The 14297-nt window shown below is 52.6% G+C and overlaps 1 pseudogene; it reads left to right on the plus strand.

Moving 5' to 3' along the window:
- The window catches only part of LOC133361845 (DNA helicase MCM8-like), a 31367-nt pseudogene continuing 17070 nt past the window's right edge, over positions 1 to 14297 (plus strand).

Raw genomic sequence — 14297 nt, forward strand, 5'->3', positions numbered from 1 at the left:
TGGAGGATTGCAGGTGAGGGCGCAACGGGTGGATGGATGTGTGTAAATGAATATTGTTTCATATATCGTGTTTAAAATAAAGTATGTTCACGGTTTTACAGTCAATGATGATAAGAATAATTAACGGCCCTTTGTCATTGCACTAATGGATGAGGACCCCTCCCCCCGAACCCCACCCCCCCCTCTCCACCCCCCACGTACAGCGAGTCGATCACAGGGGTTTGTTTGACCATACTTCACCACGCTGGTTAGTGCGGGTTAACGAAGAGGCCTGGAGTGCACATGACCGTTTTGGATAACACGCGTTTGCTGATGTTGGTCGTGACCGGGAATCGAACTCGGATGGCCGGGTTCACAGTTCAATGCGCTAATCGTTGCGCCACCGCTCCTCCGTTAACTGCAGTGTCATAACATAATGCGTTGATATGCCTGGCCGCACTTGGTAGTGACGACGATAGGAAAGTAGCAGCGATGATTGTGTAGGTGGCGAGTGAATGTTGGGGGAGCGGTGGCGGATTGGTTAGCACACTGCGATTTGAGTTCGATTCCCGCACACGGCTAACATCAGTGGCGAGTGATGGCTGAACTGGTCCTGGCGCCCCCTTCTCGCCACACCCATCCCGCACTGACCAGAGTGGTGAAGTATGGTCAAGCAACTCCCGTGATGGCCACGGCGTGGAAGACTGTCATCCAACGGTGAATTGAGAAAGGCCTGTATAATCACAGGGTGCTTCAACAAAATATGAACACTTACTTGGGACTATCGTTTTTAATGGCAAAAGAACGAGTAATACACTGTAACGCAGAGGTCGCAAACGGGTTTTGACTCCTTACCCGTACCCGGCCGCACCAGGTCGCAAACGGGTACCCGTACCCGTATCCCGGCCGTACCCGTACCCTACCCGTACCCTACCCGTACCCGGCCGCCGGGTACGGGTATCGGGTACCTGATTGCGACCTCTGGGATGAAGCCATGTTGCAGGCGCGGGTGGGTTGATTCTAGGAACTTGAATTGTGAGAAGAGACAAGACGTTGGGAAATGAGTGACAAACAGTTACTCACCAGTGACTCACGGTCTACCCGTACCCGGCCGCACCAGGGTCGCAAACGGGTACCCGTACCCAGCCGGGTACGGGTAGCCGGGTATCGGGTAGGGTACGGGTATCGGGTACCCGGTTGCGACCTCTGCTGTAACGTGATAACAAATGTAATGTTAATAGCTTCAAAGAGGCTCCAACTTGTTCGCCATCGTTGTCAACGCGTGCCTGGAATCTTCTCCAGGTGGTCTCCAGAGCCTGAAGTGTTACAACATTTTTAAGCACCCTGTATTATTAGAAGTAGTAGATATAACTGAAGGTTTTAACTCTGATTGCTACGGGCTATGTTGGTGTTACACATCATGTTAGGCGGTTGCACATGGACGTGTTCATCCCTTTCATCAATCAACTTCTGGATGAGGGCCTCCCCCCTCGATTGCGGGTCGTGGGAGTTACATAACCATACTTCACCGCGTACAATGACATATCACAAATACAAAGCCTCAATGTACTGTTGGGGCAACTTGTGTTAGCGGGCACCTATGAAGGCAGTACTAGGGGTGATTTGGTCACAGACGCGCGCGCACACACACACACACCAATAACAGAAGCAACCATTCAACACACTAATTCACTGTGCCCAGGCTATGTGCACTTTGAGGCTATCGCGTGAAGTTGTGAGAGGCTCGCTGCTGGCAAGGAGGTCGCGGGACAGACCCAGGTGTGATGGGCTGACTCAGATGACCCGTAGATGCACCACCACCTCTGCTCTCCACTGTGCCAACTTGCTGTTTTATCCGCCCTCCACTGGTTGTTGTGAGCGTTGCATACGCTCTACGCGTATAGCCGTGCACACAGCGTGTTGTTTACCGAGTTAGCCATTTCGGGTCAATGGTAACGTAAATTAAAGTAAATGGACTTAAAGGGAAAACGTCAATATACATTATTCCATTTAGAATGCGGGCATCTACCTGCGTTTTAAAAGTGTCCGTTTCGTATACTTCTTAGAGTCGCAATGAGTTGCCGATTGATTGTATGTATGGGTTGACGCCGCACGTGGCGGAGTGGAGAACAGACTCATTCGATTAATCGATTACGTTATCGAATCTTAGGTTCACGATGCGCGAATCTAATCGCGCGCGTGCGGGAACAAAGACTCCTCTCTTCGTAACGTTGAATGCAGCAAAAAATCCCCATCCAGTCACGAGTGGCCGCTACACTCACAGCAATGATACTAAACAAATATATAAGAATCGATTTTTTTAAAAATACATGATCGCGACATGGCACGTACTCGCAAGGGGTTCGGATGAGGATCGTTACACTCCGTGCAAAACAATAATTTACAAGTGTGTTAATTAATGAGGTTATTCGTGTGAACGGGGATGGAGTGGTGGCGCAGTGGTTAGGGCACTGCACTATGACCCCAGGCACCCCGGTCCGATTTCAGGCCATGAACAACATCAATGGGCGGTGATATCAAAACCGATTCAACCTCCCTTCCGCCTGATCAACCAACCTGCCATAGCCACCGCGATGAAGGAGAGAAAAAAAACCCTTCAAATCCCCCGCGTGACCTACATGGCGTGGGGAAGCCTTCGTCCATCGGTGGATTGACGCAGCGTTACATTTAATTTCACGATTATGCAATCCGGAAGAAGAGTAGGCCAAATACCGTCTAGAGGGGCTCTCTCAAGAGGTCGCCATAGCAGTGGCTGTGAGCAAGCAACTGCAGGGCTGCGCCTTTGACATTCTGTTTGGAGAGAGAGAAAAAAACACCCAATACAGAATTATGCACGGTTGGCTTTTATTGAGCCGAGGCTGAGGGCTGATTAAGGCCAGGATAAAGTTAATCCCGATTCATGCACTGGGATTGTGTGGAGTAGTCGGTCTGCTGTGGCTCGAGAGTTGCCATTGCACTGGACGTAAATTGCGCGTCTGGCAGGATGAAGGGTTGTTTTCTCGGTGTAGGATGTATGTTGAACTTTGTGCGCCGTGCTGATTGGAGGTGCGGGGGAATGACAACAAACTAAATACAAAAAAGCAGTTCTAAAGAAACGAGTCTTCAATCGAGATGATTTAAAAGTTGCAAAGCTCCCAGTGGATTCCTAATATGGGACGGAAGAGCGTTCCAGACGGCCGCAGAAGCGCGTCTGAAAGCGCCGCGCGACGCGGTGACCGCTAGCTACGACGATGACGGGATACTCTACGTGTCAATCAACTGTTCGATTAGATCGTAAAAATGCGGACCACCGTAAGGGATTTTTTAAAATAAAAAAAACGTAACTAATATAAATTTATTTGTGCGCCTAATAAGAGTGAAACGTTTTTAAGCCCACTCATTGCACATGCATAGGCATCACGTAATCGTCACTGTTATGGCCACACCCAGGAATTGGAACCGATACATCTGTGCTACGTTACGTGGCACCGAGCCAGTGAGTTGTCTGGCCAGGGACCACGACGCCACCCACGGTCGAGATACATTTGCGTGTTCGTATAAATATACGTGTAAAACATGGATAAATTAGGGCTAATGCTAAAACTTGGATCCTATACACATCGGGGTATATTAATTACGCTTTATATAAAATCTTGTATATCTTATATTTTTTACAGTGTATTCTTTGTGTTCGTCGGTTCATTTAATGTTTGTATTGATTATGAATAATGTTTGTATGTTTGTTTGTTTATATAATTATCCATGCTTCTTGATTCTGCATGCAAGGGGTGATGTTTTTAATAATATATATATAAAACAGCCGAACAGGCGTGTGTGCATATATTTTGTGTTAAGCATGAATCCATTATGAATGAGAGTGACTGCTGTGGTCTACGGTTTGTGAAATGTGTGTTTTGAAGTGCGCGTCTCTGTGTGTGTGTCATTGTACGTGTGGTCGTGTGTCTGTGTGTGTGTCTGTGTGTCTGTGTATGTCTGTGTGTGTGTCTGTGTGTGTGTTTGTGTGTGTGTTTGTGTGTGTCTGTGTGTGTGTCTGTGTGTGTGTCATTGTACGTGTGGTCGTGTATTTGTGTGTGTCTGTGTGTGTCTGTGTGTAGCAGTTAGCGCGCTGCGCTATGAATCCCGCTCACGGCCAACACCAGTGACGATTATCTGAACCGGTCCTGGGCCTCCTCTAGGTCGACTCAGCCTCAAATGAGTACCTGGTGTGGTGTGTAAACATTGCCACTAGGGAGACAAAGGCGGTCGGGCGTGGTGCTGGCCACCCCCTTGTGTACCGTTCCGGCCTTTATAGGTGCTCGCTAACAGCACTTGCCCCTACAGTCTGTTAAGGCTATATGGGGGATCTTTATCTTTGTCTGTGTGTGTGTCATTGTACGTGTGGTCGTGTGTCTGTGTGTGTCTGTGTGTGTCCGTGTGGCGAGCGGTGGCGCAATGGTTAGCGCGCTGCGCTACGATCCCGGCTACCCGAGTTCGATTCCCGCTCAGGAACAACAACGGTGACAATGATCTGAACCGGTCCTGGGCCTCCCCTACGTCGACTCAGCCTCTAATGAGGACCTGATGCGGTGTTTAAACATCGCCACTTGTTAGACAAAGGCGGTCTGGCGCGGTGTTGGCCACCCACCTCCTCGTGTGCCGTGCCGGCCTTCATAGGTGCTCGCTGACAGCACTTGCCCCGACAGTCTGTTAAGGCTACACGGGGGATCTTTATCTTTGCGTGCACTGTGAGCATGCATATTTACTCGTCTCCTACTACACTCATGTGTGCCCTTGATAATCACTCATCACATTGTAAATAAGCATCTTAAACATATTACATTACATACAGTATATATAAATCACTATAACTCTCACGTGGTCAGGACTGTATCAGTATATAGCTGTACAATAGTCCTATTTATATGCTGTAGATAAAGCCTCTGTCTCTATATTCATAATTTAATAACTATTATAATGCTTATTTGGCCAATTCACTCCAGCAGCCGTGTCGATGTTGGAAGTTGTTCAAATCATACTTCACCACGCTGGTCAGTGTGGGTTGGTGATGGGCTGGGGGAGGTTGTTCCAAGACCGGCTCGGGCATCAATCACCACTCATCGCCGCGGTCAGGAATCAAACTCAGATGGCTCGTGTTTTAGTGCACTGCGCTAACCATCGCGCCACCGCTCCACTCCCTATGTACTCAGCCATATTAAAATTACGTTGCATTCGTTGTATTTTACATTTTTGTTGATGTAACCCATGTCGCCCTTGCAAGCGCAGCAATGCATTGTGTGTCTCAAAGGGGCTATATTAATTTGCCGGTTAAATAAAGGATATGACTACTTATATTCTACTAAAGTAGACTTTTTTCTCAAAGTAAGGCCCACTGACCTATAATCTCAGAAGCGTCCTGGCTATCATAGATGATAGCTCAACGAAGTGGCTTCATCACGTGGACATTTATAGCAGCCAATACTCTAAACGCGTGGTGTTGATTCTAAATGCAGAAGGAAATACCGGAGGACCCGGAGAAAAATCCACGCGACCACAGGTGTCAGTGTCAGGCTCGGGATCGAACCCACGACTTCCTGCACACCAGGCGAGGTAGTTAACACCTCGCCACCGCGGCGCCCACGAAACGGGGATTCTGCGGTGGTCTAAGGGTCAGCAAACTGGACTTGCAACCCAGAGGTCGCCGTTTCGATTCCATCTCTTCGCCAAAAAATACGGGCACGGTTCTTAAATCGTGGAAGAGTTGGCCGAAGCAATGAGCTCTGCAGAGCTCCAATTAGCCAGAAGTGGCGCGAGTAAGAAATTGCAGGGCCGCACCTTTACCATTACCGCGTGCGCTCGGAGCTCCAATCCTCAGCGCTTAACGCCGCCGCATTACCACTCGCAAATGAGCCCCCCGTGGACCGATCTCGGCCATTATGAAGTGCCCTCGATTAGGCGCAGATTGCCATCTGTGGAATGCGAGATGGACTTGGGGAGGGGGAAGAGAGCCGGGGACGCTAAGAGAAAGTCACCTCCACCCCCCCATTCCCCTGCTCCACACTCTCCCGTCGTACACTCACCACACCCTCCATACCTCCTCCACCCCCCCCGTACAACCATCATCGTCATCACATCGACCCCGCAAAACACACAAAAGAAAAGATAAATATCTCCGTATAGCCTGATGCAACTGTTGGGGCAAGTGCTGTTAGCGAGCACATTTGAAGGCCGGCACGGCACACGAGGGGGGGGGGGGGTGGCCAACACCACGCCCGGCCGCCTTTGTCTCCCGGGTGGCGATGTTTTACACACCGCACCAGGTACTCATTTGAGGCTGAGTCGACCTACCATACAGCCCCCTCCCCACCCACATCCACCACATCCATCAAACACCACCACCACCACCACACCCACGACTGCACGAGGGTCTAAGGGCGGGGGGGGGGGATTGGACATTGAGGAAGTCCCATTTCATCCCTTGCACCAGGGCCCCATGCCAACCACGTGGCGCCGCTGGGAATAGAATCAGAACCCGACTATGTCATCGACACCGGAGGAATCCGATAAGCTATGAAGCACTTCTTCACAGGCGTCGAGTAGGTGGGCGGGTCATAACGTCACAACGGAGCGATGAGAGATGGGGAAGAGGCAGGAGCATTAACTGCGCAGGCGATGCAACTGCACGGGGTCCCATGCAAATCGTGCAACACGCTACGGTTTAATCTCCCCCGCATCACACACACACAGCCCCCCCCTGCCCCACAGTACGCCGAGCCCCCTCACGCCCCCAGCACTAAACACCACCAATAACCCACGCGCACTGTCCCAACGCGCTTAGACACCACGCACGCTCGCCCCTTCATTCACCTCCTCTGACGCCCCCCCACCACCCCCACCACCCCCACCGCGATCCTTGCCTTCACCCCCCCCTCTCTTCGCCCCCCCCTCTCTTCGCCCCCCCCCTCTCTTCGCCCCCCCCCTCTCTTCGCCCCCCCCTCTCTTCGCCCCCCCCTCTCTTCGCCCCCCCCTCCTCTCTTCTTCGCCCCCCCCTCTCTCTTCGCCCCCCCCTCTCTTCGCCCCCCCCCCTCTCTTCGCCCCCCCCTCTCTTCGGCCCCCCCTCTCTTCGCCCCCCCCTCTTCGTCGCTCCCCCCCCTCTCTTCGCCCCCCCCCCTCTCTTCGCCCCCCCCCTCTTCTTCGCCCCCCCCCTCTTCTTCGCCCCCCCCTTCTTCGTCGCCCCCCCCCCTCTTCTTTCGCCCCCCCCCTCTTCTTCGCCCCCCCCCCTCTTCTTCGCCCCCCCCCCTCTTCTTCGCCCCCCCCCCTCTTCGCCCCCCCCCTCTTCGTCGCCCCCCCCTCTTCTTCGCGCCCCCCCCCTCTTCTTCGCCCCCCCTCTCTTCGCCCCCCCCTCTCTTCGCCCCCCCCTCTCTTCGCCCCCCCTCTCTCTCGCCCCCCCCCCTCTCTTCGCCCCCCCCCTCTCTTCGCCCCCCCCCTCTTCTTCGCCCCCCCTCTTCTTCGCCCCCCCCCTCTTCTTCGCCCCCCCCCTCTTCTTCGCCCCCCCCTCTTCTTCGCCCCCCCCCTCTTCTCGCTTCTTCGCCCCCCCCTCTTCTTCGCCCCCCCCTCTTCTTCGCCCCCCCCCCCTCTTCTTCGCCCCCCCCTCTTCTTCGCCTTCGCCCCCCCCCTCTTCTCTTCGCCCCCCCCCTCTCTTCGCCCCCCCCTCTCTTCGCCCCCCCCCCTCTCTTCGCCCCCCCCCCTCTCTTCGCCCCCCCTCCTCTCTTCGCCCCCCCTCCTCTTCTTCGCCCCCCCCATCTCTTCGCCCCCCCCTCTCTTCGCCCCCACCCTCTCTTCGCTCCCCCCCCTCTCTCCTCTTCGCCCCCCCCCCCTCTCTTCGCCCCCCCCCCCTCTTCGCCCCCCCCCCCCTCTCTTCGCCCCCCCCCCTCTCTTCGCCCCCCCCCCCCCTCTCTTCGCCCCCCCCCCCTCTCTTCGCCCCCCCCCCTCTCTTCGCCCCCCCCCTCTCTTCGGCCCCCCCCCTCTGCTCGCCCCCCCTCTCTTCGCCCCCCCCCTCTTCTTCGCCCCCCCCCTCTTCTTCGCCCCCCCCCTCTTCTTCGCCCCCCCCCTCTTCTTCGGCCCCCCCCCCTCTTCTTCGCCCCCCCCCTCTTCTTCGCCCCCCCCCTCTTCTTCGCCCCCCCCCTCTTCTTCGCCCTCTTCGCCCCCCCCTCTTCTTTCGCCCCCCCCTCTTCTTTCGCCCCCCCTCTCTTCGCCCCCCCCCCTCTTCTTCGCCCCCCTCTTCTTCGCCCCCCCCCCTCTTCTTCGCCCCCCCTACTCTTCGTCCCGCCCCCCCTCTTCTTCGCCCCGCCCCTCTTCTTTCGCCCCCCCCTCTTCTTCGCCCCCCCTCTTCTTCGCCCCCCCCTCTTCTTCGCCCCCCCTCTCTTCGCCCCCCCTCTCTTCGCCCCCCCTCTCTTCGCCTGCTTCGCCCCCCCCCTCTCTTCGCCCCCCCCCTATCCTTCGCCCCCCCTCCTCCTCCACTCCCCCCACGCCCAACAATGCACGAGCGAGGTCTGACACGAGGCACAATGGGCGGCTATATAGGGCGGGCCTAATAGGAGCGAGCCATTAGACGCTAACGCTGTGTTCCGCTTTTGTGTCGCATTGTCACGCGCATGAATGCGCGCTTTGTGTGTGGCTGCGTGCGGTGCAGCTGGTGGCTACTGCTGCTGCTGCTCGTGATGCATGGGTGTGGGGAAACTCATGCTGATGATGATGATGCATGGGTGTGGAGAAGCTGATGATGATGATGCATGGATGTGGAGAAGCTGATGATGATGATGCATGGGTGTGGGGAAACTCATGCTGATGATGCATGGGTGTGGGGAAGCTGATGATGATGATTGGGTGTGGGGAAACTCATGCTGATGATGATGATACATGGGTGTGGAGAAGCTGATGATGATGGTGCGTGGGTGTGGGGAAACTCATGATGATGATGCATGGGTGTGGAGAAGCTGATGATGATGATGCATGGGTGTGGAGAAGCTGATGATGATGATGCATGGGTGTGGGGAAACTCATGCTGATGATGCATGGGTGTGGGGAAGCTGATGATGATTGGGTGTGGGGAAACTCATGCTGATGATGATGATACATGGGTGTCGAGAAGCTGATGATGATGGTGCATGGGTGTGGGGAAACTCATGCTGATGAGGCATGGGTGTGGGGAAGCTGATGATGATTGGGTGTGGGGAAACTCATGCTGATGATGATGATGCATGGGTGTGGAGAAGCTGATGACGATGATGCATGGGTGTGAGGAAGCTCATGCTGATGATGATGCATGGGTGTGAGGAGCTCATGCTGATGATGATGCATGGGTGTGGGGAAGCTGATGATGATGATGCATGGGTGTGGGGAAACTCATGCTGATGATGATGATGCATGGGTGTGAGGAAACTCAAGCTGCTGATGATGATGATGCATGGGTGTGATGATGTATGTACAGTATGTTGAACTTCTTTCGGACCGTACGTAGCCAACCGTGCTAATCGGAGATGCAATGATGATGCATGAAAATGCATGGGTTTGAAGAAGCTGTTGCTGATAATAATGCGTGTGGAAAGGAGATGCAGTAGTGGTCCTGTGGATACAAAGCCGGTGCTTCTAGTTGTGAGTGTAAAGGTGTGGGGATTTAAACGCGGTCTGAAAAGGCCATACTCGGATGGGCTAAAACACATTTTATTTCTTACATGAAACTTTTCACGGAGGCCAGTTTACATATTTTATTTGACAAGCACACAGTTGGTGTCGACACACGGAATTGCACGTGTGTCTTGTTTTGATGAATATCAGCATTAGCATTCAGACCAAACTGCGTTAGCTACGTCCAGCCCTTCGAAAACATCTTTGTAGAATACATGACACTCACGACCGGATTCATGCAATACATATTAACACAGAAATACGTTCGGCAGGGATATGTACAATCCACTGCTGGATGAGGGCCTGTCCACGCTGTGTGGGTCATGGGCGGGGGGGGGGGGTTACATGACCGTCATCTTCACCAGCGTTGTTCAATGCGTGTTGGTAAACATAGGGGGCAAAGCCTCGATCGGGGAGTTGAAAAGGGGGGGGGGGCATAGAAAGTATAGTACAATACAACAATACATGTCACTGCCGGCCACGTATGCATGTCGTCTCTAACAAAAACAACAACAAACAAGAAGAAGCAAACTGCGGTCACCCAATCCAAACACGCGCATCCCAAATCCAGACTCTATCCCTGGGCAGATTCAGGGCGTTTTGGCGAGTGAAGAAGAGGCTTTCCGTGTAATAATGCACGCGTCGGGCGATGCAGCTGTCACAATGCTCCACGATATCATAGCCTCCCCCCACACCGTAATGCGCTATTAGGATGCATTACTTATGCGAGTGCCTCGTGTCTATCTGATGGTTGCAGCAGCCGCAGAGGCGTTCGTGGGACGCGCGCGCACTTCACAAACGCGGCAATTCCACGCGCATAATAGCCCCACGTGCGCGCGTGTTGTGTATGGTGGGTGCGTTGTGGGGGGGAGGGGGAGGGGGTGGGCACCCTGTATTTTGCACGCATTGTCAAATGCCTTATCTGCGCCACTGCGTAATAATTGCTCTGGGTTCACGGCGCGCTGCAGCCAAGACGTGGCTCTCTCGCTCGCTCAAGCCGGCTGGCTGGCTGACGCCTCAACGTTAACGGGGTTTTTGTAAATTGTTTTTTTACCCGTTTATCTGGCAACAAAACTGACACTTTTTTTACAAGGAGTCATGTTTGCATAGACCACAATACCTGCAGTCGGAATACAAAAAAAATATAACTCTGATCATGTATGCACTGTCCTTGAAGTTGATTGGTCCACACAAGAGACAGCTTTCCTTAGAGCCTTTTGGCGTCATCTGGTCCAACATCATGTGAGACTAGGCTCTAAGGAAAGCTGTCTCTTGTGTGGACCAATAAACTTCAAGGACAGTGCATACATGATCAGAGTTATGTTTTTTTTTTTATTCCGACTGCAGGTATTGTGGTCTATGCAAACATGACTCCTTGTAAAAAAAAGTGTCAGTTTTGTTGCCAGATAAAATGGTAAAAAAAATATTATCATATTTTTCTACTGGCAAATGAGGTTCCAATGGTGGGGTTTTTGTTGTTGTTGTTGTCCCTGGCAGTATTGAATTCGCAGCGATGAACAATTGCGAGCTGTGGGCGAGTGTCACAGCCCGAATAAGCCGGATCAAATCAACGTGCCCACTTACGTCACCAAAAGGATGACCTTCCACACGTAGGCGCAGTGCGCTAACCACTGCGCCACCTGCCCCCGAACGCATATAGTATAAGCCTTAAATAAACCAAAAAATGTGCTAAGTTGCTACGAATCCCATTATGTCAAAGCAAAAGTAAATGCAGATGGTTAATATAGAAACTAACGAATATGAATGTAAGCCTCATGAAGTTATATGAATAATAACATCATGAAAAAATGTACAACTTTAATGCATCCACTGCTGTTTCTGTCATGGGGGAGGGGAGTTTGTTTGACTATAACTCGTCACTGATGTTAGCCGTGGTCGGTAATTCAAAGCGTAATGCTCAAATCATGAGCCAACGCTCCGCCCCGATATCACTGATGCAGAATGATAATATCGATCATCTGGTAAGACCTCGCTTAAGTCGTAATGCTCTTTGTCAAGAGGGCCTTGCATTGGCATGTTTGTTCATTTACATTCATGCTAGTTTGGGATTCATTTGGGAGGACAACCGAGAAACCTGGAGATAACCAGCACCGCGTTGCTGCATACCAGGGGGAGACACTCAGTACTAACACCTGGCAAGCCCTGGTGGTCACCCGTCCTAACCTAGTCCTCACAGGCACACCCTCTGTTGGTGAAGGCGGTGGCGAAGATGGGCCCAGACATCACTCGCCAATCATGTCAGCCGTGGCCAGGAATTGAACTCAGGGGCACCGGGTTTGTAGTGCAGTGCGCTATCCACTGCTCTAACATCTACGAATGTTATATCATGGCTAAAATATCAACCCGTTATAACTAAATCGCGTCATCCATCAGCATATATCAAACATCCCAATAGAGGGCCTAATTAAAGAGGTTGTTCATATTTTTCTTCTTGGTTCTTTCGGCAAAGTCACTTTACCGAAAGAACCAAGAAGATGAATCCCTGCAGTCACGAAAGCTTTAATCAAAAGGTGTTCATATTGTTCTGGGTAAAGGAAGGGTATCATTATTGTAGTCATTATAATCTGCAGGACTACCACCACAACCGCCATCGTCAAAACGGCACTGCCGTAGTGTGGCTACAACATTAGGTGGGAAGTGAAAACCGCATGCTGTGTTGAATCACATTTTATGAAAGCTCGTCAAAGGAACGTGGAATTTCACTGCTAGCTCACGACAGCCAAATGAGATGAGCGTTGCAAGTTTAAGGCCCAGCCTCGGGCACTTACGGAATCAGGCATTGACAAGAATGACACGTGCTCACAGCGCCACCACGTGGTCAATTGCTGCCACGACTGATCCGCCTTCTGTCAACCATTCCTCAAGGGTGTCCCAGATGCCTTGTGACCCCTCCCCCCCCCCCCCATTAATTGACCCCTAACATTATTTCCCCTTGCACATTCATTTTGTTATAAATGAACATTACTTTAAAAAAACATATTAAGTTTTAGACAATGCAATGGGGTTGGGGGTCACAATACATCTGGACCACGCTGTATGATTTCACCTGGATCACAAACAACGCTGGCGAACAGAATGTATCACCTCATTCGAGACCCAAACATTAACATAATCAGCATCGCCCCGCCTGGCTTTGACATTCCTCGCCGACGGTGAGCCGGTTTGAAACAATTCAGGCTTGGCATGCCTAACATCCTGGGTTTAACCAGGTTGGATCGTGTGAGGAGCTCACAGATCCTTGAAAGACACCGTCCCATCGGTGAGCTTCCTCCTGCAAGGCGAGACTGCACTGGCTGGGGTCATTTAGCCCACCCCGCATGCCCAGCCACCGCATGCCCAAGCAGCTTCTGTTTGGCCGGACAGAGGAGGCAGAACTTGTGCACAGACTAGAGAAGAGATGGACTGATGGGTGAGTGGGTGACACGGCTAGAGATGGACTGATGGGTGAGTGGGTGACACGGGCTACAGAGAGATGGGTGAGTGCGTGGGTGACATGGGCTAGAGAAGTGATGGACTGATGGGTGAGCGAGTGGGTGACACGGGCTAGAGATGGACTGATGGGTGAGTGGGTGACACGGGCCAGAGAAGATATGGACTGATGGGTGAGTGACACGGGCTAGAGAAGAGATGGACTGATGGGTGAGTGAGTGGGTGACACGGGCCAGAGAAGAGATGGACTGATGGGTGAGTGAGTGGGTGACACGGGCTAGAGAAGAGATGGACTGATGGGTGAGGAGTGAGTGGGTGACACGTGCTAGAGAAGAGATGGACTGATGGGTGAGGAGTGAGTGGGTGACAAGTGCTAGAGAAGAGATGGAGTGATGGGTGAGTGAGTGGGTGACACGGGCTATAGAAGAGATGGACTGATGGGTGAGTGCGTGGATGACACTGGCCAGAGAAGAGATGGACTGATGGGTGAGTGCGTGGGTGACACGGGCCAGAGAAGAGATGGACTGATGGGTGAGTGGGTGACACGGGCTAGAGAAGAGATAACCGGTTTGTGCCCGCCCTCACAGTCAGGCATATTTGCGGAATACACCACGCCGCCGTTGACCCTGCAGGCCATTGACCGAGCAACCCAACGTTCCTACCAGCTCCCTCTGCAGGAGGAATGTGTTTTGTGACAGAGGGAAACCCCCTCGGGTTTGGCATGCAGCCCCTCCCTTGATTCACTTCAACCAATGAGCGATCGCCTTGCTTGGAGGGGCGTACCGTGAGCTCTGCGCGTCGTCGTCCAATCAGCGGCGGCGACGTTGCCGCGCGCGGGAGATAACAAACACAGTTTGTGCGTGAGGCGGCGGAGATTTAATTCGTTTCGTTTTTAAAATAAACAACTGCGGACGAGTTTAATGGCGAAGTCGCTTACACTGTGTAACGAGTAAAAAAAAACATCGCGTGAATAACGTGTACGTTAAAAAAATTATAATAATCAAATCTTACTTTGCATGCGTCGTATACGTTGATACGTGAGTGCAGTTTGCGTGTTCTAAAGGCGCAGCACTGCAATTGCTCGGTGAGGTCGCACTGCTGCTGGTGGAAGGGCCTCTTAGTCTCAAGGGTATTTGGCCTACTCTTCCACGCTGGCCAGCCGCGTTTGCAAGAGGTGTGGGAGT

This window comes from Lethenteron reissneri, chromosome 8, assembly GCF_015708825.2.
Source record: "Lethenteron reissneri isolate LAM-NWPU_2019-01 chromosome 8, ASM1570882v1, whole genome shotgun sequence".
Lineage (NCBI taxonomy): Eukaryota > Metazoa > Chordata > Hyperoartia > Petromyzontiformes > Petromyzontidae > Lethenteron > Lethenteron reissneri.